The following is an 11,277-nucleotide window of genomic DNA, read 5'->3' on the forward strand; positions in this document are numbered from 1 at the left end:
TGTTATGGATGGATCAAATTCACGGCCTGAAATAGATGCAGCTTCAGCAGCGAATATACAATTTCCTCAATTTTGGCAAAAGAATCCAAAGGTTTGGTTTTTTCAAGTTGAATCATTTTTAACATTCAACGCATCACATCGGATGAAACCAAATTCCGTTATCTTGTGGCGAATATTGATCCTGGAACCCTCGTTTTGGTAAGCGGTTTATTGGAAAGTGCTCCATCAGACAATAAATACGAGGAACTTAAAGCAAGAATTATTTCGTTGTTTTGTGAATCGGACGAACGAAAATTGAAGCGACTTTTAAGCGGCCAAGTTCTGGGTGACCAGAAGCCAAGTCATTTTTTGCGAACAATACAAAATTTAGGCCAGGGACAAGTCGGCGATAAAGTGATTAAATCAATTTTTCTCGAACAATTACCAGAAAACGTTCGCGCAATTCTTGCCATCAGTGAACAACAAGATGTAAACAAATTGGCTGCTCATGCCGATAAAATCATGGACATGGTACAACCAACAACGATTGGAAGTATAAATTCTGATCAAGGCAATTCAATAACATCAAGAATTGAAGCTTTGGAAAATAATTTTCAAAATATGAGTGGTCATCGTTATCGAAGCAAGAGCCCCAGAAGACGTCGTTCTCGATCAAGGCAGAAAAATTCCAAATATTGCTGGTATCACAACAGGTTTGGTAATAAAGCAAATAAATGTACAGAACCATGTTCATACCCAAAAAACTAATGTTGGCATCGGGCAGTCCGGCCACCGATGTTTCCAGCATTTCCAATTCTGGCCGTCTTTTTATTACCGATCCTTTATCAAAGAAAACGTTTTTAATTGACACTGGAGCCGACGTCTCCGTAATTCCAAGGTCCCTAAAAATGGCAAGTACAAATTTTCCAACATCTAACCAACTCCTTGCAGCAAATGGTACACCCATAAAAACATATGGCACTGTAGTTCTTAATCTTTCTCTCGGTTTAAGAAGAAGTTTCTACTGGTTATTCGTCATAGCAGACGTAACCAAATATATAATCGGCTCAGATTTTTTGAACCACTTCAACTTATTGCCTGACTTGAAAAATAAAAGATTGGTAGATGGAACAACACTTATATGTTCTAATGCACGTTTGACATCAGAAAAATCACATGGAATTTCTACTTTATCCAAATGTCAGTCGCAATATCATAAACTCTTGGAGGAATTTCTAGAGATACATAACGTTTCAATGTCACTGGGTGCAAAGAAGCACGGAGTATTCCACCATATAGAAACTGTTGGACCACCAGTTTGTGCTAAAGCTAGACCACTCGACAAACAACGCCTCAATATAGCAAAAAACGAATTCCAGTTTATGCTTGAAAACAATATAGTGCGACCTTCAAAAAGCCAATGGTCGAATCCGTTGCATATGGTTTCTAAGAAGAATGGTGAGTTTAGGCCATGCGGGGATTATAGATTTTTAAACAAAATTACAATTCCCGACAGATATCCCATTCCTTTTATAACTAATTATTCAGCAGCACTTCATGGATGTAAGATTTATACGAAACTTGATTTGGTACGAGCATACCATCAAATTTCTGTACACCCTGATGACGTGTGCAAAACGGCAATAATTACCCCATTTGGGCTTTTCGAATTTCTATGAATGCTATTTGGACTTCGTAATTCTGCGCAAAGCTTCCAGCGTCTCATGGATGAAGTTCTTCGAGGTTTAGATTTCGTATTTGTGTACATTGATGATGTTTTGATAGCATCACACACAGAGGAACAACATATGGAACATCTGAAGATTGTCTTTAACCGTTTTCGTGAATATGGCATTGTAATCAACCCCGCTTAGTGTGAATTTGGTGCTTCCGAAATTGACTTTCTGGGATTTCACATCAATGAATTCGGCAATACTCCAACAAGTGAGAAAGTTCAAGTAATTTTGGACTACAAAAAGCAAGAAACTATAATGGATTTAAGAAGGTTTATTTGCATGCTGAATTTTTATAGGCGTTTCATTCCAAATGCAGCACATTATCAGGTTCCACTTAATGCCTACATGAAAGGTGCAAAGAAAAAGAATAAACGTAAAATTGTTTGGACCAACGAAGCCGAAGAAGCTTTTGAGAAGTGCAAGGAACTAATTGCAAATGCAACTATGTTGGCACACCCTGTTAAAAACACAGAGCTCGCTCTGAAAGTAGATGCATCTGATTATGCAATTGGTGCGGTTGTCGAACAAAAAGTGTCTGGGAAATGGCAACCACTTGCATTTTATTCCAAAAAATTAAGCCCAACGGAACAAAAATACAGCGCATATGATCGCGAACTACTGGCGGCATATTTGGCAGTGAAACACTTTCGATATATGCTTGAAGGTCGAGATTTCACTATATATACCAACCATAAACCACTCACTTATGCATTCAACCAAAATCCCAACAAATCATCACCACGGCAATATAGACATTTGGACTTTATTGGGCAATTCACTACCAAAATTGTTCACATTTCTGGTGTTGACAACACAATAGCAGACGCATTATCTAGAGTAGATAATATAGATTCAATAGACTATGCCAAGTTAGCCGAAGCTCAGAAGTCAGATGAAGAACTTAAAATACTTCCATCCACTGATTCTGGACTTAAACTGCAGCAAATCAATCTTCCTGGAACAAACATACAAATATACTGTGATATTTCCCAAGGCAAAGCAAGACCATATTTACCAGTATCATTCAGAAAACCAACATTTGAACTACTTCATAACCTCTCACATCCCGGATCAAAATTTTGTCAGATGTGTCAAAAATCAAAAATAACGCGGCATATAAAATCACAACATGGAAACTTCAATATCGTTTCAAATCGTTTTGCGGAATTACATGTAGATATAGTCGGACCATTGCAACCATCCGAAGGATACAACTATATCCTTAGAGTTATTGACCGATTCTCAAGATGGCCGGAAGCAATACCACTACAGAACATAACATCGGATACCGTATGCAGATCTATTTATGATCACTGGATCACAAGATATGGATGTCCAAATAAAATTGTTTGCGACAGAGGAAGACAGTTTACCTCAAAAAAGTTTCACGATTTTTGCAAGTTTATCGGAGCAAAATGCCAACATACTGCATCATATCATCCGCAAGCCAGTGGCATGATAGAACGTCTTCATCGCACATTGAAAGCTGCATTGGTATGTCATGATAATATTCAGTGGACAAAAATACTAACGTCGGTACTACTTGGAATTCGTGCTTCATAAAAAGAAGACCTTAAAGCATCACCGGCAGAAATATTATACGGTGAAAATTTACATCTTCCTGGAGAATTTTTCAACGATAATAATAAAACAGAAACCGACAGCGAATTTCTAAATCGTTTAAGACATACTATTCAAGCTTTTCAACCCCAAGAAGGTTCCAATCACAGCCTTCACAAGCCATTTGTTAGCAAAGATTTGTTGAAATCAAACTATATATGGATCAGAAAAGATGGAATTAATCCATCATTGTCTTATAAATATACTGGACCTTTCAAAGTTTTAGAGAGAAATGAGAAATACTTCAAAGTTTTACTTAACAACAAAGAAGACACCATTTCGATAGATCGTCTTTAACCAGCATACTTGGAGAATAATGACATAAACGACATGGAAAAAATTACACAGTCGATTAAAACACTGAAAGAAATCAATAAGTCTGCTTCAAAAAGGATCGCTTTTCGCTAGAAGGGGGGTAGTGTAGTGACACACCTCTTGTGGAGAAATTTGTTTAAATCAAGATATCTTTTACTTTTTGAAATTCTTATTAATCAAATATTGTCAATATTTTTTCATTCGAGAATTTTAAGTTTTGAAATAGCCACAACCGGCATTTGCTTTTGTTAATAAATTTTTATATAAATAAAAATAGTTGAAAGCTGTTTTATCTATCTACCACGAACCATACCCCCAACGAAAACTAAGTACCAAATTTCAGCCATTTCTGTGGATTATTGTGGCCACAACCTTCAAGATAGCGAAAATCCGGAGGTACCGTTCTATGGGGGCTATATGAAGGCGTGGACCTACATATATCGACAAATTTCTGGGGGAAAGTTTTATACCCCCTACGAAGACTCAGTACTATATTTCAGCAATTTCGGAGTAATAATGAGGCTAAAACCTTAAAAATACCGAAAATTGGATGGTAGCGTTCTATGGGGGCCATATCAAAACGAGGACCGGTATAGCCCATTGGCAATGCCAAACATCCTAGGAGTAATAGGAACTTCCATACCAAATTACAAAGCTCTATCTTAGAAATTGCGAGCTGTATCTTGATTTCAACAGACGGACATGGTTATTTCGGCTTAGAATTTAACCCTTATCAAGAATATATATACTTTATAGGGTCTCTGATGAATATTTCGATGTGTTACAAACGGAATGACAACTTTTGTTATACTCTCCATATTATGGTGGAGGGTATAAAATAAGTACTGGAACTAAGCTACTATGAAATTTAAATCGAGTGGATTTATAACTCTAAACGTACTAGTAGTGAGATAGTAACTGAAATGTGTTAAAAACAAATGCACATGAACAATAATAAAATATGTGAACGAAACAAAAAAATCGATGATTTTCATTCACGGTTTTTTTTTTGCAGTTGTCACACATGCAAGTTTTGGTTTTTTGACAATGAATTCATTAATTCAATTGTCCTGTCAGGTTTAAACGCAGGGTTATATGCAATGCAATTGACATTTGATGCAAACGTACTGTTATAGTAATAGGCCATTTTGATCTGACCTCATTAGCCGCATTAAGCGGATTATCAGGATTTATTTGCTAGATCCGGCGATAATCTACCAGATTTCCCATACAAAAATAAATTCTCGTATTGAGTGGATTTGTTTTAAAGTTTAGGTTTAGGATGCGAAGCTGCTGTGATGACAACTTCTCCACTCGGAGACCTTTAGGTCCATTGTGATCATCCAGAATATTGGAAATTAAATGAGTAGTAAAGATGATTGAGGTGGTGGTGAAATTTAGTGTGATCAGGGTTACTGATTTGCAGATGTAGATCATGGTGTGATGATGATTTTTGTGTATATTTTCATTGGTAGTTATGATGTTGATGAAGATGTTTCGATGGGCGATGCTTTAAACATTTGGAAGTAAAATATATCTTCTCATAGCAAATGCGTCTCTTAAAAGTGCCCGAAATAGCGTTAAAAAGCGTCTGTTGTCATTTTATAAAAACAATTTGAACCATGCGCATTCTCTTTTTTAACTTCTTTTACTCCTTGTGCAGAATCCCTTGTGCGCCTTCCTTTAGATCAAAAAAGCGATTGTTTACATTTATTTATTTTGTACAACGTTGAACATATAAGGGCCATTAGTACACCTGAGTATTATATTGAACGGTGGTGCAATGGATAGCATTCTCGGCTGGCATTCTGCATAGCCGGGTTCTACTCCCGGGCCAGGCGACAGCTTTTGAAAATGGTAAAATTAATGTTGACGACAATTCCTGAATAATTCAGCTAAGTATGTAAAGTAGTAATAAAATATAAGTAAAAAGGCAAAAAAAAATTAAAAATTACAATTGTAATAAAACAATAAAAAATAAAAAAAAAAATAAAATTTATTTTTATCGCCAATGTAAATTTTATCGCTTTTTAAACTTTCAGTTGTGAGGGAAGCGACAAGCCAGTTAGGGCCTCAAAAGTGGAACAGTTTCTTTACTCATTTTTATCTTTTCGGACAAAAATTCGACTGTCACAGCAGACACCACAATCGCTTTTAAGTGACCTTTCCGTCAAGCAGGCGATAGAAAATGTTTGCAGGGTGTAGCCTGGTAGGTGGCAGTTGTAGTGATGATGATTTTAGATGTGATTGTTTTCCATCTGTTAGTCAATGAAGTTGACAAGTGGTTGGGCGATGGATCGACCTGCGTGGTGTTAACGCTGTTAGATCATTCGGGTCGTTATAGATAGGAGTCAGTGGTCTGAAATTCAGTATTGCCTCTATTTCGATCACGACTGTCTCCAACTCTTAGTGCCTTAATGATGCGCCATTTGTCGTACGTAGTAAGAGTTGCTTGATGTAGGGGATGGATGATACCAAGCAACGGTCCTGACCGGTTTTAACATGGCAAAGCCCAGGATTTATCTTGGTCCCTCTTTCATCTCAAGTGGACACTGACCTCCCCGTGGTGTCCCTGGGGAACTGCCTTTAACACCCGTTAAAGGTAGTGAGCTAACATGTGCCGCGCGTTCTCCCATAAGAACGTTAAAAACTTGGGTTTGGGCGTCGGGCTAGTAACCCTCCCCTAGAAAAAAGAGCGTACTATGAAAAAACGAAAGAAAAGAAAAACAACCCCCTCTAAAGTTGACGAACCCCGCAAACGTTTTAAGGACCATGATCTGCGAATCTGCACCTGGAATGTTCGCACTCTTTATAGAGAAGGTGCAGTCTTCGCATTGGCAGACGTACTTGAAAAGTACATGGCCGATATTACTGCCATACAGGAAATACGATGGATTGGGAAAGGCGTCACAACAACACCTAAAGGTGACGCACTGTATTATAGCTGCCATGACGTAAAGCATGAGTTTGGTTGCGGATTTGTAGTTAGTCGGAGACTAAAACATCTGGTATCCAGCTTCACTCCAGTGAATGAAAGACTTGCTGCAATTCGAATAAAAGCTAAATTCTTCAACATCAGCTTTATTTGCGCTCATGCTCCCACTGAAGAAAAGGACGAACAGACCAAAGATATATTTTACGAGCGCTTAGAAGAAACATATGACAGTTGCCCGGCCCATGACATGACATCTTTGGCCCAACAGTCGGGAAATTCAGCCTCCACAGTGAAACATCTGACAATGGTATGAGGCTGATAGACTTTGCAGCTGCAAAAAACATGGTAGTTAGCAGTACCAGATTTAATCATCTAGATATTCATAAGGGCACCTGGCTGTATCCAGATCAGAAAACAAGAAACCAAATTGATCATGTTGTGATAGATGGAAGACATTCATCGAGCGTGTTGGATGTACGATCGTTCCGAGTCGCAAACATTGATTCGGACCACTAATTTTTTTGCAGCAAAGGTACGTACCCGCTTAAACATAGCAAACAAAGTACGAACAGACACAACACGAAAGTTAGACATCGGTAAGCTGCAATCACAACAGATAGCCACAGCATATTCCACTCAATTAGCCCAACTGCTTAATCAAAGCACTTCTCATCCCGATAACATATCAGCGCAATGGCAAAGCATTGCCCACTCCATGCAAACAGCCGCACAATCCATACTTGGATACCAGAGGCCTCCACCAAGGAATCCATGGTATGATCAGGAGTGTCGTGCTGCCACCGAAGAGAAAAATGCGGCATATAGGGCTACTTTACAATCCGTAGCACACGTAGCGCACGAGAGAGATACAGGGAGAAAAGGAGAGAGGAGAAACGTCTTTTCCGCAGGAAAAAGAAAGAGATGGAAAAGCGGGAGTGTGAAAAACTCGAGATGTACAGGAGCCAGAATGAAGTCCGAAAATTCTACCAAAGAGTCAAGCATCAAACTGATGGCTTTGGTACAGGCACATCCTCCTGTAGAGACCAGCAAGGTAATTTGGTAACTGATACAGGTAGTGTACTCAGGATATGGAAAGAACATTTTTCAAAACTGTTGGTATCCAATAGCAGCGAAGACGACGAAGATACCACAGTCCCAATCCCAGAAGATGTTATTGAATGTATACCGCCCAGCCAAGATGAGGTAAAGACAGCACTAAATCGGCTGAAGAATAATAAGGCAGCAGGAGCCGATGGCTTACCAGCCGAGCTGTTTAAAACCGGAGGCGACACGCTGATAAGGTGTATTCATCACCTAGTTAGCACCATCTGGCAGGAAGAACGAGCACCCGACGATTGGAACCTGAGTATCCTGTGCCCCGTCCACAAGAAGGGAGATAAGACTGTATGCTCTAACTATAGGGGCATAAGTCTACTCCCTATTGCCTTCACGATCGTGTCAGGGATATTGTGCGAACGACTAAAGCCAATGGTCAACGAGATAATTGGACCATACCAATGCGACTTTAGACCTGGGAAGTCCACCATTGACCAGATATTTACCCTGCGGCAAATCCTGGAGAAGACCCAAGAGATGCAGATCGACACCTACCACCTTTTTGTCGATTATAAAGCAGCCTTTGACAGCCCGCTGCGTTCAAAGGTATTCCAAGCCATGTCTGAATTTGGTATCCCCGCAAAGCTCATCCGGCTTTGCAAAATGACTTTAACTGACACGAGGTCCTCAGTTAAAATAGGAAAGAACCTCTCCGAAGAGTTTGGTACCAAAAGAGGTTTCAGACAAGGAGACAGCCTTTCGTGTGATCTCTTTAACATCCTGCTGGAAAAGGTCATACGAGAGGCAAACGTCAAAAGAAGTGGCACAATCTACACCAATAGTCACATGTTACTTGCTTATGCTGATGATATAGACATCATAGGCCGATCAGTAAAAGAAGTAACTGATACCTTTATGAAGGTCGAAGGAGAATCTGCTAAAGTGGGTCTGGCGGTAAACGGTGAGAAGACCAAGTTGATGGTGTCGACGCGCAATGCGTCCATTGAGCTCGGACCGACTGTGGAAGTTGGTTCCTATAATATTGAGGTAGTAAAAGACTTCGTCTACCTCGGCACCTCCGTAAACACAACAAACGACATCAGTTGTGAAGTAAAAAGAAGAATTGTATTGGCCAACAGATGCTACTTTGGTTTAAGTAAGCAGTTTAAAAACAAAGCCACATCTCGTCAAACAAAAATAACGCTCTACAAAACACTGATACTACCCGTGCTGATGTATGGCTCCGAAGCCTGGGTACTTGCGCAAGCAGACATGGCAGTGCTTGGTGTGTTTGAGAGAAAAATTCTTCGAAAGATCTACGGACCAATCTGCGTTGACGGTGAATATCGACGTCGCATGAACCACGAGCTGTATCTGCTGTACAACGACATCAATATTGTTAAACGTACCGAGATGCAGCGATTGCGTTGGCTAGGCCATATTATAAGAATGAGCGATGATGACCAAGCTAAAAAGGTGTATAAACACGGACCGCTTGGCGGTGCACGCAGAATTGGCAGGCCAAGGAATAGATGGCGCAAACAAGTGGATGATGAGATGAAAAGGCGCGGTGTTCCAGAAAGCGAAGCAACAAATAGAGAGAATTGGAGATCTTTTCTTAGTTCGGCCTATAGAACAAATGTTCTGTAATGGGCCAGCTAAGTAAGTAAGTAAGTAGTAAGAGTTGCTTTGCTGACTTCAACCTCCTGACAACATAATCTGCTGATAACAACAATCAACAAAGCCGATCGTATTTTAGTTAAATTCACGTAAATGTACGTAGATATTACGGGTTCAAGCTTTTGTTATTGCAAGAGAATTTTCCTTGTGTTTTTGTTTTTCGACCTTTTTATTTTTAATAAAAGAAGTGTTTTTCGAACCTGAGGCCTTTGCTGCTGTATTTATTTAATTTCCAATATTTCCATTTTACTTTGTGTTAAAAAAATCATATAATCGATAGAGATTTTGAGGACTTATTAATGAAATTCAAAAGACTTAAAATACCGATTGTTTAGAAAACCACCTGGGGACTAGAAATCATAAAAAATGACAATAACTGGGGAACAATTAAAAGCTATTGTCGAGAGCGCAGTAACAAGCGCTCTTGTCGTGCAAGAACAGAATTTTACACAAAAATTAAAGGAAATGGAAGAAAAATTGCATAGTGTAAAAATAACTACCCCAGACGAAGAATCATATAAGGGTGCCGAGATAAGATTAGCTATCTCGTGCATTGAGACTCTAGACATTATAAAATCCTTGCCGGAATTCGAAGGCAAACAGAGACTTAAGGCCTGCGTACATAAGCTGCCTTGCCTGCTTACCTTGCTTGCTTCTGATAAAAGAATAAAAAAGAAAAGGGCAACCCAGTTTGAAATTTGCTCGGCCTTCTTTATTCTTTTATTTTTATTATGTCAGAAATGAAGCAGGAAAGCAAGGCAATCAGGCAAGGCAGCTTATGTACGCAGGCCTTTACGTCTCATGGAGGAAAGCGGCTCATACCGCATATAAAGTCTACGAAAAGTATGAGAGTAGTTCTAAACACTACCAGTCATTAGACATAATGAGGAACAAGATCACGGGAACTTCCGACATGATACTGTCATCCCTTGATACCCCCCTTAATTTCAAGGCCATAATAAATAGACTTGATTTCACGTACGCGGACAACCGTCCAGTTTTTCTAATAGAACAAGAAATGTCCACCCTCCGTCAAGGAAATATGACCCTTCTACAATACTATGATGAGGAACAATAAAAACTGAATCTGCTCATAAATAAGACAGTAATGTCATACGAAAGCAAATTGCTTCATTCCTGATTGAAAAATATAGAGCAGACGCATTACGAGTCTTCATTTTAGGGACCAAAAAGTATTTAAGCGACGTTCTTTTTTCCGCTAGACCATCTGATCTGCGTTCAGCTCTAGCATTAGCACAGGAAGTAGAAGCTAACCATGAACGGTACACGTTTGCAAGTAACTTTGCACGAAGCATTTAGCAAAGACAGCTAAATTCTGAACCGAGACAACAGAGCAGGCAAGAAAATTCAATACCGGACAATAACTTTGAAACGAAAGTAAAATATCCTCATTTTAATAAAAGGCAGGGCCAACCCCTACAAGAGAAACTACAACGAATGGTCATTGACAGGCCGTCACGTTTCGACCAACCAACACAGAACCGACAAAACGATCCCTCTCGCGTACAAACTTAAGCTAATCAGTGGCACATGCAACCGCCAAACACTAAATTCAATGGTTACAACAATCAGGGGAAATAAATAAAATACCAAACAATGGTAGTGGAAGGTACACAGGGCCGAAACATCAGAGAATTAATCAATTGGTCGCAGATAATGTACTGCCTGTTCAACAATAGCGGAAGAAGAGATAGAAAAGATTGACGCGCAAGTTTCAGAATTCGATGAAGTTAATTTTTTAGACATAACTTTCTGCTACCGTTCAGAGAAAGGGAAATCGCAGGGAGAAAAATTAAACTCCTAATAGACACAGGCGCCTCCAAAAATTATACTAACCTTGGCACTGCATGGATGTTTCACAGGCCTTGACCATCCCTGCCAACCATGCCCTAGCGGTCAATAAATTCAATTAAATGTTTTACCTACGGCCCCTTA

Source organism: Musca autumnalis, unplaced genomic scaffold (assembly GCF_047663935.1).
Source record: "Musca autumnalis isolate F117 unplaced genomic scaffold, ASM4766393v1 scaffold_51, whole genome shotgun sequence".
Lineage (NCBI taxonomy): Eukaryota > Metazoa > Arthropoda > Insecta > Diptera > Muscidae > Musca > Musca autumnalis.